The sequence below is a fragment of the Pelobates fuscus genome, chromosome 13, assembly GCF_036172605.1.
Source record: "Pelobates fuscus isolate aPelFus1 chromosome 13, aPelFus1.pri, whole genome shotgun sequence".
Lineage (NCBI taxonomy): Eukaryota > Metazoa > Chordata > Amphibia > Anura > Pelobatidae > Pelobates > Pelobates fuscus.
This window is the reverse complement of record NC_086329.1, coordinates 23,288,797-23,313,710: the sequence shown is the minus strand read 5'-3', so window position 1 is coordinate 23,313,710 and position 24,914 is coordinate 23,288,797. Positions and strand designations below refer to the sequence as shown.

Genomic DNA, 24,914 nt, shown 5'->3' with positions numbered 1-24,914 from the left:
TACAGGTTGTATTGTTTTGTACCACCCTCTACCTGTGTATACCACCCTTGGGGTTATATACACTCTTCTGTGCATATTCTATATAGTGTGTGTGAGGTACACTTTTTGGGGGGGTGTCTTTCTAGTGTATTATATAGTAAGAAAATCTCTCTTTTTTGTATCTTTTCAGCTATGGTCTTACAGCCCACTGCTGCTATGATCGTAGAGAAATGTCTATTAGGTATAGCATTACCAGGAATGTATCCCAACCGTACGAAACTTGGCAAGGGAGTCATACTGTTGTTCGACAAGTATTGTGCAACCTCTGTCCAGAAGGTCTGAATTAGAGGGCACTCCTACAGACAGTGATACGGATCTGCTTGGGTATGAGTGGTCTTTGTGCCTTGAAGGTCTTGCTTTGTCATGGGCTTAAAGCAATTTAGGACAGATTGTAAATATTATGCAGTCACTTTGCTGTTCTGTGGGAAATTTTAAAATAACTTAAAAAAATACTATTTTGAGTGCATTGGCTGCTTTTTTTTTTAATTTTATTTATGTATTTATTTTTTTATTTAATTTATTTTTTAGGAAGAGAACAACACCCAGTAAGAACAGGGATTATTTGGTAAGTTTTGGAGAAACCCCCTCCCCGACCCCCAACTCAAATTTTGCTACTCTTTTTGATGACCACATGCAATGCACTGTTTAACAAATAAAACCAGCTGTCTTTAATTTGTATGAATAGTCTTGTGGTAATTGGTATTTGCGTATAGATGGCCTTTTCATTCTGAATACCCTGTTTGCAAGGTTGACTAATCTAGACATTTCTGCAGTTCTTGTATCGTTATAAATCACTTGAATAACAGTACGTGTTATTTAAATGTTTACAGATGGGATGGGATGTGTCTGATGGGAGAAAATAAATATCACTGTTAAATGGGATGTTTGACTTTTAACCTTGCTATATAACACGAGAGAGTTGGTTGAATCATTCATGCTTTTTTAGTCTACAGAGATAACCGCACAAAGTAGATGCTCTGAGCCCATTACTAAGATTTTCATCTATTTGTAGGGCCCATGTGAGTTTCTATCTTCGTATGTGACTTGTTACCATGGATACCAGAGGCCTTTTGCCATTTTTTCCAGACACATTATGAGTAAATCACTCCTGGGCATTTAATTCCTGGTTAATAGTTGTGACATTTCCTTTCGTGTATGAATGATTCTACTGCCCTTATGTCTTTTTTTTATGAATTGACCTCTACTCCTCTACATTTCTAGTATCAACTAAACAAAACCAAATTAGTGTATAGCTGAATCAACTGTTCCGTATTTATATATTATTACTTATAGTTTTATACCGTTTCTGTATGATTTTAGTAACACTAACACTGTTTAGAAAAACCTTGTGTTTTGCAGGCAACTGGGTCAGAACACATTTCTTAAGTGTGTGGATTATTTATCCATAAAAGGTGAGACTTTTTTTATGCCAGGAAATAATGTGCATTTGAAATAAAACATCTGCATGTCATTTCTGATTTCCACTCTCGATCCTCATCATTCGCAGTTATTTCGCAGTAACATCGCCCACAATTCACAATCACCTGTAGCTTGTATTTTGTTTTGTTTTGTTTCCTCCCCCACAATTGCACTTTGTAGGTTAACAATAGCTAAGGGTTGCCACTTCAAATTCTAAATAAACTTCCTACATTTGGAGGAGAAAAACACTTCCTATGCAGAACATATCAGACATGCAAATGTGTTCTTGTATAAAGACATCAAGGTTCAAGGCTGAATAGAGATCCCCACTTATGTGTATGAGTACTACTCCAGTTTTACAGAGCTCTGATCCCTGGTAAAATAAAATGTTACTATAGTAATTTGCATAGCAGAACACAATATATCAATTATACAATTCAAAAAGCAGACCTAAGCGTATACTCTCCTTTGTTTAAAATAACAAACATTTAAATACTGGCAATATAAATGCAACTTAACTTACAAAGCAATATAACAATACACCCGTAAAACATATAAAAGGGCAAACAAATATAGTTTTTTTCCTTGTATTTTTTGTGACTTGTGTCCTGATCTGGTAGGCTATTCGGGTAATTGTATAATTTCTAGCCTTATCACTTTTTGTTTGTCATGTTATATGTTTTATTGGAGTATTGTTATATTGCTTTGTAAATAAAATTTAATTTATATTGGCAATAAATTTGATGTGCATCCTGGCTTGTATTTAAACTAATGGTTACTACCACGTATAGTGTTCTCAGTATCGAAACATAGAATTATAGATTTGTTTACAAAAAAACAAAAGGCTGTTTGGATCATATGATCTACTCCCTCCACTTCTACCGAAATAGCTTTAATTTTATTTCCTGATCAGGTTTTGGACAGTGTGTGTTCATCTCAAATCATCCAACGCTATTCCACTGTATAATAATGTATCCGTTCTTTTAGGAAGAGAATGCTTCCCTCCCTCGTGGAGGTATGAGGTATGAGAGATAATGCACAGGTTTCTAAGTCAGTTTTGTTGTGTCATGATGAGTGAGTTGATTTCCTAGATTACTTGGGGTGTAAAGGCCATATACTTATCAGATAGCCCTTGCCTCATTTCCAACATTTAATGCAGCAATTGATAAGACTTGATTTTAGTGTTCCAGTCTACAGGCATTTCTTCCAGTTCTAACTTAGGGCAGCGCTGTTCAGCCTTTTAAGGTGGATGTGCTCATTATATCCCAAATTTCCCCTAGAGACATCGTTTTTCTGATTTCTGTGCATCTAGATCCAGTTGCTATTTTCTCATTGGGAAATTGTATGTATTTGTCTCTTCCTGCCCAGCACAGTCCCAATCAATGATTCTCTGACTACTTAAATCTTGAAAATCACCTATGGCTTGTTTTTTTTTGTGACATATTTTTTTATGTATATAAAGGGGCACTATAATCCCCAGAACAACTACAGCTTAATGTAGTTGTTATGGTGTCTACTGCCTGTCACTGCAGGTTTTTCAATGTAAACACTGCCCTTTAAGAGAAAAGGCAGTGTTTACATTATTGCTTAGAAACACGCCACTAGAGGTGCCTCCTGTGCAGCACTGACGTTCAGCGTGGAAACACTAAACGCTCCCCATACAGATGCATTGAAAAGCCTTTCCTATGGGAAAGCATTGGATTGGCTGAGATCATCAAGTTTGATTAAGTAATATAAGTAAACAGAATATTATAAATATTGGGATTTGATTGTTGCCCTTTAATTTTTTTTTAAATCTCAATGAAGTGGTCTTGGTGCACTGGCCTTGTACTTTTCACTCTGCAGTGTAAAACATTGCATTTTTTTAGAAACTTCAATGTTTACATTGCAGGGCCAAGTCCACCTCTAGTGGTGCTAGAGGCATTTCCACTGCACTGACTGAGTAGAACTTAGTCATGTGACATGGAAGACCCAATAGGAAAGCACTAATTTGAATATTGAAGTTTGAGTGCATTATGGCACTTGCCGTGCATGCACATTAGGTCCCCCCTCTATGAGGAGCACTGGATTGGACCATTGCAGAGGATGGCACGTCTCCAATGGGATGTCACGGCAGGCAATGAAGACCGCAACAGCGAGGGAGACTCTGCGCTGGAAAAAAATAGACAAAACTTAAAAAAAAAAAATGTTTATGCACAAAGGGATGGGGGTCATTAATACAAGTAGGGACAGGGAAACTCGGTTCATTAGAAAAACAGGTGTTCTATTTCTAACACTAAAGTTTTAATTTAAGCATTATTTCCTCACACTTTCTATTCTGTGACACAATATCTTTTGTCTTTCTTTCACCTACATAAGGAGATCTAGAAATGTAATGTGTCTGCTTATAGAGCCTTCCCAGTAATAGTGATGTATTAACATAGAAACCACGGGGTATATATGGAGCACTGATGACCACCTTGACAGCAACATCAAGTCCACGAGTTGCAAGTTAGTATGCTTTGTTGATCATTGCTGCTTCTAATTGTTCTTTAACCCCTTAGCAGCCAAGGACGTACCAGCTACGTCCGACAAAAACTGGTCGTTAACGACCTCGGACGTACCTGATACATATTTGAGCGCTGGAAGCGATATATATACATATATATAATATATTATTTATAACTTCATACTAAGTGTATTTTTTTATTAATATATACATATATTAATATGAAAATACACTTAGAGTAACATTACAAACATATATAATAACTATATATAGTATGTATATATATTATAAAAATAAATCATTTTAAAAAATAAAACAAAATGTAAATATATATATATATTTTTAAATTATATATTACTATATATGTAATTTTATTCTAAATAGAAAAATATGACTGCAGAGTAAGACTAAGCTGACTCTTAAGTAAAAAAAAATGGACTAAATGGGCATAACCCAAGAGAATAGACAAATAGAAAAATCCCTGGGGTTGGTAAAATTGGGAGGGGAAGCAAAAGTCTAGCCCTCGACAAAACCCAAACAGGGTGTGCCCATTAGATAGAGTAAATAACTCAAAAGTAAGGTATAGGTAAGGATTGTCACAAATTTAAATTAATCCTTATAAAGATTTTTTTTTAAATGTACAGGTTTAATAGTGTTTTTTAAAAGTTATAGGGTCAAATAAAAGGCTTGAATTTCAGTTTTTTCACATTGCAATTTGCCAGATTGGTTATGTTGCCTTTGAGAGGGTGTGGTAGCCCAGGAGTGAGAATTACCCCTATGATGGCATACCATTTGCAAAAGAAGACAACCCATGGTATTGCAAATGGGGTGTTCAGTCCTTTTTAGTAACCACTTAGTCACAAACATTGGCCAAAGTTAGTGTTCATAATAGTTTTTTGCATTTTAACACACAAAGAAATATAAATGCTAACTTTGGCCAGTGGCAACTAAAAAAGACTGGACATACTCCATATTGAATACCCTGGGTTGTCTACTTTAGAAAAAATATGTGAGGTGTGATTCAGAGATTTATGACAGATAAGTGATACAATGTCACTATTGATACATTTAAAAAATATATATTTTGAAACAGCAATATTCTTCTTGTACTTATAGCCCTATAACTTTCCAAAAAAAGCTAAGAACATGTAAACATTGGGTATTTCTAAACTCAGGACAAAATTTTGAAACTATTTAGCACGGGTGGATTTTTGGTGGTTGTAGATGCGTAACAGATTTTGGGGGTGAAAGTTTGAAAAAGTGGGGTTTTTACAAAAAAAATCATCACATTTTATACTTTTTTTTTATAGTAAATTAGATGGGTTTTAGCCCCTTCAACCCAGCGGGAGGGGGGCCCCGAGGGAGGGGGAGGCCTAATAACCCTATAGTGCCCGGAAAATGAGTTTTTCCTGGCACTATAGTGTTCCTTTAACAGTAAGAAAATGTAAAAAACGGTCTGGTCACTAAGGGGTTAAAGGGCAGGCCATTTGTTAACCGCTCTAGGTTGCCTGAGTCTCTTCCCGAACACGTTCTGGACTTTGGAGGGATTAGGAGAAAAACGTCATTCTGTCTTGTTTGTCGTCACTAATCACTGTAACCTTAATATAAAATGTATTTAATCGTGGACACAAGCCTCTATCATTTCTCCATTTGTTTGTGGAATCGATAAAGACCATCTGGTAGTTCTGACTTTATAGTTTCTTGCTCACAGTTTAGTGTGACAGAAGCATGCTAATGTTGGTTTTGCATGTTCTTTGCTCATGATATAAAGGTATTGATTTGAGATTTTGATTTGATTGATTGAGGTATTGATTTGAGATTTGAGATCAACTGTAATTTTAATAGGCATGTAGACCATCCAGATAGCAAGAAACTATATAGATCAAAAACACTTATTTATGTCAAATCTAATTTATGGTGCCATGCACGAAGGATCGACTTCAAAATTGGTATACCCTTTGTCACATATCTTATGGAAATTTATGCATATGAAGTAATCAGTGACAAGATTAATTTAGTGTTTCATGTTATAATGTTGAGCAAGATGCCAAATGTAAATCGGATAAATTAAACTCAGGGACTTGCTAGGACATATATTTGGACTGAGTATTTAAAGGGACACTCTGAGCACCAGTACAACGTAAATGCATTACAGGTTTTGGCCTCATTAATGTCCTGCATTTTTGTATGTTCAAATCTTTATAGTTTTTTCACAAAAAAAATCTAATGTTTTGAGATTCTGCACCATACACCTGTCTCTTAGCCATACCCTGTCATGCCAGAAAGACTTCCTTAGCAAATGTATCCACACAGCTAGACCCCTACCAGCACTGAGTAAACTGCTTCTAATGCACAATCTGCCTGCAGGCAGTCAGAGAAACTACAAACCAGTAGTGATATCCTTACTATATGTCTCCGGGGTGTTATCTGCTTCTAATGCAGGTTGTTCTGTAATTCAGATCACTCAGTGCTGTCAGTGGCTGAGCTGTGTGCATACATTTGATAAGGACGTATTTTTCTGAAGTGAGGGGGCTTGGCTAATGAGTAGGGTTACCATAACCACCATGTTTTCAGGGACAAATACAATTTCTGAAAATCTATGAAAACGGTTGCCCTGTAGCATGTGTAATCATATACAGGCTTCTTCATTGCATAATTACTCAATCTGAAAACATGGTGGATATGGTAACACTACTAATGAGACAGTTGTATGGTGCAGCATTCTGCAAAACATGTATTTATATCCCACTCCACATGTGAGCAACAAAATGTCTCTAATATTCAAGTTGTAGAGTCTTCTCTGGTCCTACAGTGTCTCAACCCAGACTGCTGTCTCAAGCTGAACTATCTGGAGCTCCTTACGTTTCAGCTTCATAGAGGAAAGCCTGGAGTCTTTAAGGGACACTATAGTCACCAGAACAACTACAGCTTATTGAATTTGTTCTGGTGAGTAGACTCATTACCTTCAGGCTTTTTGCTGTAAACACTGTCTTTTCAGAGAAACTGCAGTGTTTACGCTACAGCCTAGTGATAACTTCACTGGCCACTCCTCAGATGGCTGTTAGAGATCCTTCCTGGGTCATGGCTGCCTAAAATGCATCCAAACATTCAGTGTCTCCTCCCTCTGCATGCAGACACTGAACTTTCCTCATAGAGATTCATTGATTCAATTCATCTCTATGAGGAGATGCTGATTGGCCAGGGCTGTGTTTGAATCATGCTGGCTCTGCCCCTGATCTGCCTCCTTATCAGTCTCAGCCAATCCTATGGGGAAGCACTGTGATTGGATCAGGTTTTTTTTTTTTTGGCAAACAGCATGCAGATCTACAGCTTCTGGCTTGAGTACAGTAAGATTTTGCTATATTTATGGAGGCATGAGGGGCCCAGGGGGGCTAGATGGTGGTGTTAACACTATAGGGTCAGGAATACATGTTTGTGTTCCTGTCCCTATAGTGATCCTTTAACACTAGTTGAGGCCTCCAGCAAATTAACCTGTGTGGTGACTCAATCAATGGCATCTTGGCAGATTTTAGTGCCTATTTCATAGCTTTGAGTAGGGCCATGGTATTTGGCTCCCAATATTTAGCGGGGGCCGACCTAACCCCAAGTTTGTCTAAAAGAGGCTCCCTCTCCTGGGTCTGCAGAAATATCATCTGATGAGTAGGATATCATCCGATGTGGCCTGGTGCGAGTGTCTGACAATGTCTCGGATATCTTGGCTGGAGGGCATCTTAAATGCCTTTGGTTTCTGGCCCATGGTGGTCTGAGCTTGCTAAGCAGAATATTCCCTCCACAAATCAGTTTCAGTTTCCTCTACAATAAAAACAGTATTTTTTTTAAAAAAAAGTTTTGGTGCCAAGCACTTATACAGATTTGAGCAAAAAATTTAGCATTTGGATGAGGACAAAATCAAATACATTAAACTTGTATTGGTGCTTGAGTGTCCCCTTAAAGGTTAAATATTCCCAATAACAGGGGGTAGGTCCAGGGAGAGGGCATATTGTATCATCACCAATAAAATGCATGCCTCTAAAAGTGCCTTTTCAGGGGAGTACATGCACAGAACCCCACTCAAGGTGCTCTTGCATGGGGAAAATGTTTTAAACGTTTAATGACACACTTGCTCTGCATTTGCTTTCATCTCAGAGACAGGTGTCTAACAGCTGAAGATATTTTTGCAAATCAATGTAGTTTGAAAACAGTGACAGTGGAACTTTGTGCTCCATACACTAAGCAATTGGATATTGATTATTGGTAACCCTTTAACCCCTTAAGGACAGAGCTTCAGAAGCTTGTCTTTCACTTAATGACAACGGCATTTTTTGCATTTTTTGCTATTTGCGTTCAACTGCAATTTGCATTTTACTAATTTATTGCACCGACACATATTATATACCGTTTTTTAAAGGACAGAAAGGGCTTTAATTTGATGTAACACATATATATATAAATGCTTATTTATTATAAAAAAAATACAGAAATATGCAAAAAAAATAATTTTTGTGTGTTTTTTTTACAGTTTTTGCAATAATAATGTGTACATAATTAGTGCAGGTTAAGGAAAGTAATTAAAAATAAATTCATTTAGTTGTTCTGAATTACAGAATATATAATGTGTCTGGGATTTTAAGTTTTTTTTGGTAGTTACAGGTCACAAAGCACAAGGAGTAAAATAAACTTTTTATGTGGAGCGATTTTAGAATTTGGTATGTTTGTCTTGTAAGCCTAATAGCCATAAAAGAAAACAAAATTGCCACACAAAAGTATATATTTATATAAAGTAGACACCACAGGCTATTTACCTAAGGTTGTTTTGACACTTTCTACGTAGCCATTTTACCGCCAACCTCTGCTAAATATTGGAGTAAAATTGTGTTTTTTGGTGGTTTTCGCACACAAACTTATAACAAAGAACTTCTCATGTGTATTTTGTAAAGTTGGTGTGTGCTATTCCTGTACAAAGTTTTATTATGTGTTCATTTACTTCTGCATTGTATGTCTTTGGCCCTATTTTGTGAAGCTACAGTGCCATATAGGAGACCTGTCATTTTCAGTATTCACAGTAGAATTTTGAGAGACGGATTTAATGAGCCTATGCTTCCATTTGGGGTATTATAGTAGTTTGACTGTTCAAAAAAAACCCACAAAGGCCTACCATTTGTAAAAGTAGACACTCCAGGGTATCTCATAAGGTGCATATTGTGCCTTAACATGCCCCCATTTTTTTACCATTACATGCCAAAGTATGTGGTAAAAAATAATTTTGTGCATATTTTACATACGGATTGCATTTTTGCTGGGCATTTTTTATATTTCATGTGTGCCACTAAGTTCAAACCCCCCAAATTATGCTCAGCTAAGTCTTCCGAGTAAAAGGACACCCCCATTGTATGTCTATGGCACTATTTCGTGAAGCTACAGTGCCATACAGGAGACCTGTCCTTTTCAGTATTCACAGTAGAATTTTGAGAGACGGATTTAATGAGCCTATGCTTCCATTTGGGGTATTATAACAGTTTGACTGTTCAAAACACCCCACAAAGGCCTACCATTTGTAAAAGAAGACACTCCAGGGTATCTCATAAGGTGCATATTGTGCCTTAACATGCCCCCATTTTTTTACCATTACATGCCAAAGTATGTGGTAAAAAATAATTTTGTGCATTTTTTACATACGGATTTCATTTTTGCTGGGCATTTTGTATATTTCATGTGTGCCACTAAGTTCAAACCCCCCAAATTATGCTCAGCTAAGTCTTCTGAGTAAAAGGACACCCCCATTGTATGCAGGGGTGTATCTATAACGAGGCAAACAAGGCATTTGCCTAGGGCGGCACTTGCCAATGGGGCGGCAAAATGCCTTGTTTGCTTAGTGATAGTTACACCATAATATCACAACTATATATTTAATTTTTTTTTCTGTCCGTTGCTTCACTATGCGGCACCGCCGGTGTTCTGTCACATCTCTATACACCGGCGCCGCATAGTGAAGGAGTTCCAGTTCCTGTTCCTCCTCCTCCTCCTCCAGACTTCCTCCCGACCTCCCCTGCCTTTTACGGAAGCGCGTTGCCGTCGTGACGTCACACGGAGGTGGAGTCACGGGCCGGCAACGCTAGGGTGAGCCTTATGTCCTCGAGCTGCACACTGAGCCCAGGCCCCAATGCACTGATCGGAGCCTGCTGTCTACCTGTCTACAGAACTGTAAGTATTTAAATTACAGTCATTCACTAAAAATAAATTACTCAGTTGTTTTATAGGGTAAGGGGGCTGGGTGGTTAGAGGGGAAGGATTAGGTAGGGGTTAATACTGATCTCTAGCTGCACATTGTTTAAAAAAAAAAAAAAAATCTGTAAAATACTGTATATAACCATTTTATTTAATGTATTTGTGCTAATGTCTGTGCTGTTGGAGAAGGGGGGGGGGGTGGGAGTGAAGGGCAGTATTACACAATCTTTATATATCTTTTTTATACATGTAAAGATTGTGTAATACTGCCCTTCACTCCCCCTCCCCCCCCCCTTCTCCAACAGCACAGAAATTAGCACAAATACATTAAATAAAATGGCTGCCTGTATCATTATTCTAAAAATTAAAAAAGCACAACTTCTGACATAAATACTTTGTATTTACAGATTACTTTTTATATATTTGTTATGCATATGCAAGTAATCTCCAAAATAAAAAAATGTTTGCAGACGCTAAAAATCAAACTAGGAATGTGCATAGTTTTTTTGTTTTTTTTTGTTAAATAACTTTTAGATGATAGACATTATATTTATTTGTGATGATTCTTTTTCTTCTCTATATTCAAGGGACACTATAGTCACCAGAACCACAACAGCTAAACGTAGTAGTTCTGGTGTCTATATCATGTCTCTGCAGGCTTTTTAATGTAAACACTTGCTTTTCAGAAAAAAGGCAGTATTTACATTACTGCCCAGGAATAACTCTAGTGGCCACTCATCAGACGGCAACTAGAGGTGCTTCCTAGTCCAGTGTTGCACAACGTGTAGCACTGGCATTCACGCTGAACACTCCTCATAGAAATGCATTGATTTAATGCATCTCTATGAGGAGATGCTGATTGGTGCAGCACAGTGTTTTGCCACACATGCGCAATAGCCTCCCAATGCTTTCCTATGGGAAAGTAGTGGTTGGCTGATATATACTCAGAGACTGCACATTTTTGTGTGGGAAGCCGGGATCCAGGGGGCCCAAGTAAATTCTTGCCCAGGGTCCAATCAATATTAAAGACGGCCCTGCCCCTCGCACTTGCCGCTCTCTCTGCTCTGTCCCTGCTTCCTGATTAATGTCTGACTGTTGCCACGGAGAGCAGACAGCAAGCCGACCTCCCACAAGAAGCAGCATGCTCCTTCAGAGCCTCCTTCCATTATAGCCGGGCAGCACGTGCTACGTCTGTTGATTTTCACTGACGCTATTAGGTTTATTTTCACTGACGCTATTGCGGTTGATTTTTATTGACGCTATGCCTGTTTTTTACTGATGCTATGCCTGTTGATTTTCACTGACGCTATGCCTGTTGATTTTCATTGACGCTATGGCGGTTGATTTTCATTGACGCTATGGCGGTTGATTTTCATTGACGCTATGGTGGTTGATTTTTACTGATGCTTTGCCGGTTGATTTTTACTGATGCTATGCCGGTTGATTTTTACTGATGCTATGCCGGTTGATTTTCATTGACGTTATGTCGGTCGATTTTTACTGATGCTTTGCCGGTTGATTTTTACTGATGCTATGCTGGTTGATTTTCATTGACGTTATGTCGGTCGATTTTTTTACTAATTCTATGTCGCTTGATTTTTACTGATGCTATGTCGGTTGATTTTCACAGCATTGGTACTATCCTTAGCAGCCATGAGTGACGGGCGAAAAAGGCTAAGTGGAGCAGGTTACCGAAAAAATGCAAAAATTAGGCGTGAAAAACAAGCCAGGGAGCTTGAACAGACAGGAAAAATTGAATTATTTTTCTCAAAACCTGTGGCTTCTTCTAATACTGAGCAGGGTGAGGAGGTAGTTGAAGATTTAACTGCTGACATCTGTGAAACTGATGTAGTTGCTACATGCAGTTATGATACTTCACTAGCTACCAGTAGTTCTAGTATTGCAAGAGAAACTAAGACTTCTGAATCAGGTCCTTTGAGTTCAGTAGAATTTGATGATCCTGTTGTACAAATAGGAGTGAGCTCTGACCCTGCTGAATGGGTTTTAAATGATTGCACCAGAGACCATGTGGCTAAACATGGAATAATTCAAAATGAGAATCTGGATTTTACACAGTCGAGAAGGCTTTATGCTGACCATTCTAGATTGCTAACCAAACACCTTTTTGAAAAAGAAAACTTTAATGGAGAGAAACAAAAAAGGAGCTATTTGGTTTACTCCAAAAGCAAAGGAGTAGTGTTTTGTGCTCCATGTCGTTTATTTGGTGGCAAATCCCAGTTGGCAGAAAGTGGCTTCAATGACTGGAAAAATGGCACGGCTCGATTAAATGAGCACGAGCGTTCAGCTGAACACAAATCCTGCGTGCTATCTTTAAAATCAAGAGCATGTACACTGGGGAGAATTGATGAAAGTCTTACCAAGCAGCGTTTTGATGAAATTCAGTATTGGAGAAATGTTTTAAAAAGAGTTGTTGCTGCAGTTAAGGCACTTGGCACTCGAGGACTTGCTTTCAGAGGGAAAGATGACCGTTTTGGTTCCACACACAGCGGAAACTACATGATGATGTTCGAATTTCTGTCAGAATTTGACCCATTTATAGCAGAACACATTGCCCGTTACGGCAATGCAGGAAAAGGAGTCACATCTTACCTCTCATTCGCTACCTGTGAGCAGTTTATTCAGCTTATGGCAGATTCTGTTACAAAGCAGATAGTTAAGGAGGCAAAGGCTGCTAAATATTACTCTATCAGTGTTGATTCAACACCTGATAGCTCCCACACGGATCAGCTGGCCTTCATCTTAAGGTATGTCAAGGAAGATGGCTTACTGGTTGAGCGCTTTATTCGTTTTATTCCAAATCCTGGTCATAAATCGGAACAACTGGCTGAAGTGGTCCTCACCACTCTGAAGTCATATGATCTTGATATTGCCAACTGTCGTGGTCAATCATATGACAATGCAAGCAATATGTCTGGCCATTATAGAGGATTGCAAGCCAGAATTCTGGAAAGAAACCCACTTGCTGTGTATATTCCATGCTCTGCACATTCTTTAAATCTAGTAGGGAAGCATGCTGCTGAAAGTTGTCCGGAAGCCTGTTCATTCTTTGGTCTCCTACAATACCTTTACATTTTTTTTACTGCTTCCACTCACAGATGGGAGATTTTACAAGAACATCTATCATCTGTGCCAAACACTCTAGCGGTCAAGAGATTATCTGACACACGGTGGTCAGCCAGGGAAGATGCCTGTAGAAGCTTGAATCGAAATTGGACTCAAGTAATCGAAGCCTTAACAAGAATTAAGGAAAATACCGCAGAGGCACCAGGAACATGCAAGGAAGCTGAAGGTCTTCTGAATAAAATACGACGTCTGGAGACTGCACTTATGAGTGGTTTGTGGGGTACTATCCTGGATAGATTTGGTGCAGTTAGAAAAAAAAACTCCAAAGCATTGGCATTGATGTTGGAATTGTAGGGGAGCTGTATGAGTCACTGATCCAGTTTGTTCGAGAAACCAGAGATATATTTCCGACTTTCGAAGCTGCTGCAATGGAAAAATCAGTTGTGAAGGATTATGAGACTAAGAGGAAAGGTGCACAAGCAAGGAAAGGTTCAGCAACTTCCAGCAAGACACAGGCAGAGGAAGCCCAAGAACATTTTCGCATTAACACCTTTTATGTTATTTGTGATAACTTGGTTGCTGAACTTATAAGAAGAAAAACAGCATATGACTCTTTCTTTGGAAAGTTTAAATTTATTACTGATTTATCAAAAACTGAGCCATCAGCAATATTACAGTATGCAAACAACCTTTGTTCTTCTTACAGCAAAGACTTGGAACAGGAGTGTTTTTTTGATGAGTGCCTCCACTTTCGTTCATACCTAATAAGTTCTTCTGCAGAAGATACCTCTGTTCTGGCGATGTCCCGAATGATAAGGGAGAGAGGATTGCAAAGTATTTATTTAAATGTGGACATTGCTCTCAGAATGTTTTTGTGTACTGCAGCAACTAATTGCTCAGCTGAGCGTTCTTTCTCAACTTTGAAGCGAGTTAAGAACTACTTACGATCCAGACTGGGAGAGGAAAGATTGAACTCACTGGCAGTGTTGGCAATAGAGTCTGAACTCACAATCTCTTTGAACTATGAAGAGCTCATCAACAGCTTTGCCACACAGAGAGTTCGGCGAAAGCCACTTTAGTTTAGTTTACAAGTATGATTTAGATCTAATATTCAACAGTTTGCACTTATTTAAGTCAGAAATGTTTACAGTTTTATTTGTTGTATTCAAGTTGCATTTCAGTTTAATATATTTATATATTTAATTAAAGTTATCTAAGTTATTAAAAACCTCATCGTGTCAGTTTCAGGATGGATTGATGTAAGTAAATGGTGTGTGAAAGTCTGTGCTATGGCTAAAGTAGTGTAATGGACTGGATGTGTTGATATGTACAGTGGCATTGTCTTGTATGAATGACACAAATTGTGTATGCATGTCCAGTAACAGCTGTTGAAGCCTTGGTGCTGTTACTGCTATTATATGTAAATATTCTCTTAAAATAGATGCAACATTTGAAATGGTACAGAAAACACAAAATATTGGCCTTCGTTATTCACTTTTAAATACAGAAAGGAAGATGTGAAGCTCTAACAGGAGAGGGTGGAGCCTAAAGAGGAAGGGGTGGGGTTTACACAGGAAGGGGTGGGGTTTACACAGGAAGGGGTGGGGTTTACACAGGAAGGGGTGGCTCTTAAACAGAGGGGTTTGGCCTTGACAGGAAGGGGTCGGTCAAATTTATATTAGGGGGGGTGCCTGAGTTTAGTCTCGCCTAGGGCAGCACAAAACCAAGATACACCACTGATTGTATGTCTATGGCACTATTTTGTGAAGCTACAGTGCCATATAGGAGACCAAGCCATATCAGTTTTGACCGAACTTTGAATTTTGACGCCGGGCCTATGTGCAATTTCCAAGCATCTTTGCAGGTTTTAAATTCAAACTACCCCACAAAGGCCTACCATTTCTTAAAGTAGACACCCCAGGGTATTTCAAAAGGCATATTTTGAACCTTAGCGTGGGATCATTTTTCCGCTAGCGTGTACAAGGTGTAGCGGTTATAAGCGTTTTTTTCTGCCTTTTTGACACACAAAGTGAGTTTGCACAGTATATTTTGCAAACCATATGTGTACTACCACTGTATAATACTTCATATTTTGCTCAGCTATGTCTGCTGAGTACAAAAATACCCCCGTATGTACCTTTGCCAGGTATATGTGGACATCGGAGGGGCACATTTGGGACACAGCCATTCCATTTTTTTTCAAATTTTGAATTTTTACGCTGTGCCCATGTCCCATTTTAGAGTATTTTACCAGGCTATATAATCCAAATACCCCATAAAGCCATACCATTTCTTAAAGAAGACATCACAGGGTATTTCAAAAGGCATATTTTGAACCTTAGCGTGGGATCATTTTTCCGCTAGCTTGTACCAGGTGTAGTGGTAATAAGCGTTTTTTCTGCCTTTTTGGCACACAAAGTGAGTTTGCACAGTATATTTTGCAAACCTTATGTGTACTACCACTGTATAATACTTCATATGTTGCTCAGCTATGTCTGCTGAGTACAAAAATACCCCCGTATGTACCTTTGCCAGGTATATGTGGACATCGGAGGGGCACATTTGGGACACAGCCATTCCATTTTTTTTCAAATTTTGAATTTTTACGCTGTGCCCATGTCCCATTTTAGAGTATTTTACCAGGCTATATAAACCAAATACCCCATAAAGCCATACCATTTCTTAATGAAGACATCCCAGGGTATTTCAAAAGGCATATTTTGAACCTTAGCGTGGGATCATTTTTCCGCTAGCTTGTACCAGGTGTAGTGGTAATGAGCGTTATTAAATGTATTTTTTTACTTTTTAAAACTTTTTTTACTTTTTAAAACTATTTTTTAAACTTTTGTTTTGATTATTCATTTTTTTAAAGTTTCCTAAACTTTCGTAAAACTTTTTTTTACAGATTTAACATTTTTCTAAGCTTTTTTTTTTACGTTAACCCCTAACTAGCAGTAAGCAGCACTAACAGTAAATTCCCCATTTTCCCATAACTCCCACCCACCCCAGCTAGCAAAATATTTAATTATACAATATTTAAATTAGTTAATTAAATACATTTAACCCCTGAGGGTTAAAAAATAAATAAAAGTTAATCGTCAGGGGTTAAAAAAAAAAAATTAGAACAGTATAATACTGTGATCTGTATTTTGATCACTGTAGGCAGTGATCGACTGGCAGGGAAGGGGTTAATTTTTATTTGGACTGGGTAAAGGGTTTATTTTTTTAAATTTTTTACTTAAATGTTATTAAAACTTTTTTTTAACTTAATTTTTTAACTTTTTAAAGCTTATTTTTAAACTTTTTTTAACGTTAACCCCTAGTTAGCGTAATACTAAATCCCCTAATTCCCCACTAACTTCCACCCTCCCCAGCTAGCTAAATTTATCATTTTAAAATATTTAAATTAATTAATAAAATAAATTGAACCCCTGAGGGTTAAAAAAAAAAAGAATTAGCCCTCAGGGGTTAAAAAAAAAAATCAGATCTTAGTAAAATGTAATCCCTGCCAATTGATCACTGTAGTCAGTGATCAATTGGCAGGGAAGGGGTTAATTTTTTATTAAAATGGGTAAAGGGGGGGTAAAGGGGGGTGGGATTTTAATTTTACTTTATTTTTTTAACACCAGGGGGCAGGATCACTGAAGATCTGTCCCCCTGCACTTCACACAGAACCAGGAAGTGCAGGGAGGCGGAGGTGAGTATAGAGAGCACATGTGCCCGCTCAGACATGCTGTCAGAGCGGGCACATGTACTCTGACAGCCCGATCCGGTGCTCCCGGTCTGCCTCTAATGCAGAGGCAGACCGGAGCACCATTAACCCCACGATCGCCGCGATTGCGGCGATCTGGGGTTAATTTTAACGGGTGACGGACGAGGTCCGTCACTCGTCATTAACGCATTCCCCTGAGTGACTTTTTTTTTTTTTTTTTTTTAAAGTCCATATTCTAAAGATTTGCAACCTTTGGACATTATCCTGGGGTAATGATGTTTCCCACTCACTAGTTGCATTACTGATCTGCGTACTCATGCATTTTTATACAAATACATTGTCATCCTTTACACGTTTCATGTAATTAGAATCATTTATACTAGAGACATAACCTTAGTTTTATTTAAACTCATCAAGACAATCACTTACACTGTTATTTACAGTGACATTTGTCACATAAACCGTAGTTAAAATCTTTCTTCTGCTTTGAAGATAATAGTTGCTGTTACCATTAATTTTAGACTGGTTTAACAATATTAGGTGCCTGTTGCCCCCTGGTGGTAGAATACATTTTTTTCAATGTCACAAGACAACCTAGAATTATAATTTTACCACATGACAGGAGGCTTCATATTTTGCATAAACTTCCTTTACTCCATTAAGCAGCAAAGAATAGAGAAACAAAAATCAATCAAAAAGATGTAAGGATAAGGTATAATAAGACCCTCCCACTGAGATACATCCTCTTTCTTTGTTGCTCCATCACAAGTCAGGTCAGAGTATTTTGTTCTTACATTGCTTTTGACTTGACTGCTGTAAATTTATAATATTGGTAAAATTACTTTTAATCATGGTTTTATTTACCTCTCTTTATTGTTTCCTCTGGTATATTTTTTTACATTGAGGCTTTGGGGAGGTTACCATGGGCACGGTATTGGGTGCCCTACCCTCCACCTTTTGTTCTGGGTTTTCCCCCTTCCACTTATTGTGCCCTCTTGTTACCCTTAGCGACACTCTGAGACCTGCTCCAACTTTAACCATCAGCTCCGGAAACTCTCCCTTACGTGGCTACGTTCTCCACCTCTTTTGGACGTGTTCACGGTGCCGAAAGATATACAGCATGAGAGACTGCGTTTGCGCTCTTTTTCTGTTTGTGTATATGATCGCACGTCGAATGCGACTTCTACAATTGTGTTCGTCAAGTTTGCTTTTCCCATTGGGTTTGTGTGTTTGGCTGCATATCATAGCCCAAAGCTTGACAGCCTGACCTCATCATCTGACAGGTCCGTGGAGGCCTCCCTCTCTGGTAGCTCTGCTGGTTTCGTTTTCAGCATGCATTTAAGCAGCTTACCGATGTCCCTTGTTTCTTGGGACGCTGTAGTCTGTGTCTTTGGTCATCGCTGGCCAGATTATCTCTATCTCAGGAGGAGGTGAGTACAGGATCCAGTCAGCAAAGGCTCCTGCATATGCTGCCACAATCCACAGGTGCCCTGGTCTGGAACTCCGTTGAGTCTTGCGAGCCGGTTTGGCATGCGAGCCACAAAAAAAGGGCATGAGCTAATGTTCCCCCAGTCAGATATACCCCTTCTGGGTTACGATGTGGCTGGAGGTGACCAATATTTGTCAGATTAAGAGCTTAAGGCTTGGAGCAGTAGGAAATGGCATCTGAATCATTATAATGCTTGCCCTCCCCCAGAATGCATGAATTTTAAAGCATGATATGCCCACACAGCGGTGGCTAGTGAAAGGTAAAGACAGTGGGGTTCTAGGCTCTACTCTCAGAATAAAACTCTGTCCCTTTCCTTTAAGGATTTGCCAGTTTCACCTCATGTACTCAGCTCGTGACCCAGTGAGACATCATGCCGTGTTCAACACCTTAATCATAGATACTTATGTTGGTAAACGACGACCACTTTAAAGGAATGCTCCAAGTGAGCAGCAGTGGTTATGGTGATTGGTGAGTTCCTTTTAAAATGAGGGAGGAAAAAGTTCAGGTGCCAAAAAAAACACAATAGCATTTTTCAGCATAGCTACTTTGATGCATGGAGTGTCCTCTCAAAATGTAAATGAAACTGTGAATTATTACATCTAGTAACTCAAGAACCCGGTTGATGTCATGTAGTTATGCGAAGTATTGGTTACACAGTACAGGGTTAAATATATATCTCCGTGTACACTCCTACCAAGATAAAATTATTTGGGCAATTTTAAATTCTACCTAATTTGTGGTCTACCATTTATTAAAAAAAGTAACATTTTTCTAATACATGGCAACATGTAGCATGCTATGCTTTTGGAAAGGTTAATAGTTAACTTTTGGCTCACACCAAGTTTGCCAAGAACATAAGGGTTTTCTATTCCAGGAAGTTTGCAATGTTCTTATCACTGAAATTAATCCTTTTAATTTAATGTACCCGTCACATGCAGCATGTGCTCTTGTCGATTATGCAACTTTTTAAAAATGTGATCAATATATGTGCTTCATTAAGTGGAGAACTTTTATACATTTTGCAATTTGAATCTTATGTAGGTTTTAACAGTTTTATCACATGACAGAAGGCTTCATATTTTGCATTACTCTCTTTACTGTAAACTCCAGCAGCACAGATCATAAACAGAACAACCAATCAAATAACCGATAACCAGTCAGGGTGTCAAGAAAATGCAGATAGGTAGCATTGCATATAATCTCCAAGTGGAAGTGTTCTAAAATTCTTGGATATTGGAGTATGTAGGGAAATAAACGTTTTCAACGTATGTACAAAGGCAGAAAATGCAGACTAGTCTGATAGAGGAGGTCTGGAACGTTGACCACTAGGTTTGGAAACCGAAATGTAAAAGAAAAGTTAAAGAGACACTTTAGTCACTAAAACAGCTTTTGCTTAAAAAAGCAATTTTGGTGTGTAGATCATGCCCCTGCAGTCTCACTGCTCAATTCTCTGCCATTTAGGAGTTAATCACTTTGTTTATGCAGCTCTAGGTAAACCGTCCTGCATGTGACTTGCACTGCCTTCCTAAACACTTCCTGTAAAGAGTGATCTAATGTTTACACTTCCTTTATTGCAAACTCTGTTTACTTTAGAATGTCTTATCTCCTGTTCTGGTAATAGGTTGCTAAAGCCTGCAGGAGCCTCCTGTATGTAATTAATGACCAATTTACAGAGCAGGAGATTAAAACTTTTAAATTAAGTTACATCTGATTGAAAATGAAACCGTTTTGTTTACATGCAGGATGTGTCAGTCACAGCCAGTGGAGGTGTGGCTATGGCTGTACAAACCGCATCAAAAGTGATCTAACTCCTAAATGGCAGTGAATTGAGCAGTGAAATCTTCCTATGCATGTTTTAAGTATGTAAGTGGGTTGTGGATTGTATATCTTCTTTTGTTAACTTTTTACAGGCCTCTCTAAATGTATATTGTATCTGCGGCCCTTACTTTTACATAGTCACTAATGTTTATATCGGAAGGATTCAGGGGCGGACTGACCACTCGGGCACATCCGTCGTGGACCGAGGGCCCAAGGCAGTCACGGGCCCGGATGCACTGAACTAGTCGAGCACTGTAGCACAGCACTGTATCTGCACATCAGACTGGGCCCCTTTCACCTTGCAGTACCCCTGCGCAGCAGTTGAATTGGGAGGTGATCACACTTTACAAGTGATCACACTTCACTTCCTCCCATCCATAGAGAACCTCAAGTGGAGGACAGAAATACAGAAGCTACTGGCAGCCCATTCCTATCGTCCCCAGCAAGCTTCAGCCCCCCACTGGACCTAGAGAAGCCATCCTCCTCCTACACCAAAACAGTAGGGTGGCTAAGAATAGGTTATAGTAATTTATTTGTGTGTGTGTGTATCTATGTGCATATGACTGTGTGTGTGTGTGCGCATCTTTGTATATTTGCATGTGTCACTACTTGTATGTTTGTATGTTATCTGACTATGTGTGTCATACTGTGTGTATATTATGACTGTGTATGTCACACTGTGTATATCTGTGTGTATATTATCTGACAGTGTCACTGTATGTATATATGTGTGTATATGATATGACTGTGTGTGTGTCACTGTTCATATCTGGGTGTATATTGTCGGATTGTGTGTGTGTCACTCTATGTATAAATGGGTGTATATGATCTGATTGTATGTATATCTGTGTATATATTATTTGACTGTGTGTGTTTGTGTCACTATGTATTTCTGTGTCTGTGTATAAATGCCGCAACGTATCTTACACAAAGCAAACAAGGCATTTGCCTTGGTCGGCACTTTGCAGGGGGCGGAAAAAAAAGCCGGCCCAAACACCCAGTCGGATGCCTTGTTTACCTTGTGTCCTGGGGGGCTTATGAGCTGGCCAGATGGACACTTTTGAGCCCCTCCCCTCCCCCCCCACCTGGCGGGAAGCAACTTCTATCGTGGTCGGGCAGCGAGGGAGTACTCTCACCTGAGCTCTTCCTGCTCAGCTCCCTCGCGCGCCACTTAATGAAGCTGGGAGACGGAATTTGACGTCACTCCGGCTCCCGGCATCACTAAGCGGGAGGAAGCTGAGCAAGAAGATTAAAGCTCCCTCGCCGCCTACTCTGCCTGCCTGTGCAGCAGCCCCACTGGACCACAGGTAAGTAATCCACTCCAGCTCTCCCAGGGAGGTGCATATAAAGTGAAATAAGAAAAAAAAAAATAATGTGTGAGTGTTGGGGGAAATCTGTGTCTGTGAGTCAGTGTGTGTGTGTGTGTGTCTGTCAGTGAGTGTGTGTGCGCGTATGTCAGTGTGCGCATCTGTCAGTGAGTGAAAGTTTGTCAGTGTGTGTCTGAGTAATAGTGTGTGTCAAATCAGTGAGTGTTTGTGTATGTCATTGTTTGTCAGTGTATCTGAGAGTGTCTGTCAGTGTGTGTCTGAGTAATAGTGTGTGTCAGTGTGTCAAAACAGTGAGTGTCTGTCATTGTTTCAGTGTATATGAGAGTGTGTCTATCAGCGTGTGTGTCTGTCAGTGAAAGTGTGTGTTGGTTAAACAGTATGTGTTCCAATGACTATCTTTTAGTGAGTGTATGTCAGTGAATGCATCAGTATGAAAGTGTCTGTCAGACAAAGTGTGGCCTTGACAAGAAGGGGTGGGGAAAATTAAAATATGGGGGGGTTCCCCGAGGGCAGCACAAATCCAAAATACACCACTGTATAAATGTATGTGTGTATATCTGGCGGGCCCTGCAGTGGTTCACAAACATACTGACACTCCTCACAAATAGACTACTACATTCACACACACACTAACACTGCTCAAATTCAACACAAACTCTATATCCCTGCATCCATACACAGACTGTACACTGTAATACAGACAAACATTCACACACCAGCAGTCACCTTCATACAGCTTCTTCCACACAAATGCATTTTATATACATACATTCCTTTACATAGACGTAAGCACTGCACACAAATACACTCCTACACACACTGATGCTTTAAACAAATATACTCGTGTATTCACACACCAAAATTCCATAATAATACACTCCTGCATTTTACCCCAATAAATAAATCCCTGCCTTCACACAGATCTGTTCCACATTATAATACAACACTGCCTGCCCTTCATACATGTACACTGCATGCAAAAAAACTGCATTTTATTTTCACTGGCAGTACACGAAATATTCTTTGGGTTTCACACATATCAGCATTACACAAAATTATCATTCACATGCATTCATAAACCACACCATAGGCAACAAAAGTAATTCCCAACATTATATGAAACTCATATTTAATATTTATCTAATACATATATATTGGCCTTCAAAGGGCCGAGAACCTAATTTTGCCTGGGGGCCCAATTGGCTGTCAGTCCATCCCTGGAAGGATTACTACCGTGATCCAGTTTCTATTTCAGTTTTTTTACCCCAAAGAACATTCTGCTGCTTACAAAGTGTGAATGTTCTTCTCAGATAGATTTATACCATAACATACAAATGTGTAGCGCTATAACGTTTCCCAGGAGAGAGTGAGGGACACTGAATAAATGCTTATTATTCATTAACACATTTTGTAATTAAATTGCTAACATGTATTACCAGAGCCTTGAACATTGCTCTCTGGAATAGCCAGTGACAGGGTGTGTAGAAAGATCAGACTAAATCCTGAAAAAGTTACATTTACCTTTGGTTTCGTGCCATGGTCTTTTTTTATTTTTTATTTCTTCTATCGTTTCCAGTGGACGTTCTACCTAACCTATTCACTCACCAGAAAAACTAAGCCATAACATTTCATAAGGAGCTCAAAAAGCTATTTCCTCTGTGACCTTTATGGGCAAAGCAACACAGTCCTCTAGGGTAACAGGCATAGAACAACAGTCTCTGGTGCAAAAATGGTGTGGTTTATTTAGAGCGTGCACAAAATCCATACAGCAATCAGTTTGTTCAAAAACTGCAGCACAACAGAAAGGGAAAATCTACAAAATAAATCCTAGCTCAAATTTGAGCACTAACTAAACATAAAGAAATGTCCCTTACTAACCAGGGTAATAAACTACACAAATCAAAAATATGCATTGGTTTCACCAACCTTTAGCACTTTGTTTAGATGCTGCTCTGCACAGACCTGCTCTCTCTCTGCAGGTCAGATTGTATCTCACTCTTTCTGCTCTGAGACCTGCTAATTAGAGCCTCAGCAGTTGCTAATTGGGCAGGTGAATGAGTATAGACTATGGAGGATTCTGGGTCCTAGATACCTTCCTTCTATTACCCTCCCATAGACTCTATCACACCTCGAGCTGACTCGGGTATGGCCCCATAATTTGACATTTTGACTGTAATCCTACTACAAAGCATTGATTTTCTATCAGTGTGCCTCAAGTTACCTCAAAGTGTACCACATACACAGTAACTTCAGGCTGTCTAATGTAGAATGCAGGCCTTAAAGGAAAACACAATTATTAACGACACTATAGTTCTGAAATGGCTGTTTAGGTGTCTGGTTCCCCTCTGAACACAGTATAAAGGTGTTTTTACTCCCCTTTTCTCCCATGCCACGCAATTTAGGAGTTAAATAATGTTTTTGTGTTTATGCAGGTCTAGCCACACATCCCCTGTCTGTGACAGTCTGCTTAATAAGTTTAATTTTCAATCAGACATTAACTTGCTTTAGAGGATTTATGGGTTGTTGTTTTTTTATCTCCTGCTCTGTAAATTGAACTTGAACTACACACAAGAGGCCCCTGAAGGTTCTATACGGCTATTAACGGGCTGTTTAGACAGGCTATGCAAGTCACATGCAGGGAGGTGTGCCTAGGGCTGCATAAACAAAGTGATTTAACTATTAAATGGCAGAGAATCAAGCAGTGAGACTGTAGGGTAGGGTTAGGGTAGGGTAGGGATCGACCGATATTGATTATTTGTTAGAGCCGATACCGATAATCTATGAACTTTCAGGCCGATGGCCAATAGCTTACCGATATTCTGTACATTTACTGTTTTGAGAAATCTAATTTTTTTTGCAAATGTTTTTTTTATTACGTGGTAAATGCACAAAATATACATGCCAGTCCGATTTTTTTTTTTTAATGTTTTCAAGAATATTTGTGTGTGTTTAGTGGATGCAGTGAGAGTATTTCATTAGTAAATGCAGTGTTTGTGTAGTGGATTCAATGTGTTTGTTTGTGTAGTGGATGCAGTGTGGGTAGTGGATGCAGTATGTTTGTGTAGTGGATGCAGTATGTTTGTGTGTAAATATGTGCGATAGGAACTCCCCCCCCCCCCCATTCCCCTTAATGTTCCTTTCCCTTATCTTTTAGTGCTCCCCCCCACCCCAGTGTTCCTTTTCCCTTCCCTGTACCTTAGTCCCCTCCTTTAATGTTCCTCTGTCTCCCCGCTTGTGTTCTTTCCCCCCTTCCCTGTCCCATAGTGTTCTCCCCCTCCCCTCCCCATAGTGTTCTCCTCTCCCCATAGTGTT

General features: G+C 39.1%; 1 protein-coding gene across 2 annotated transcripts in view; it reads right to left on the bottom strand.

Annotated features, from left to right (window-relative positions):
- Positions 1 to 24,914, bottom strand: part of LOC134583541 (N-acetylated-alpha-linked acidic dipeptidase 2-like) — a 121,337-nt gene that overhangs the window by 71,626 nt on the left and 24,797 nt on the right. The window lies entirely within an intron of this gene.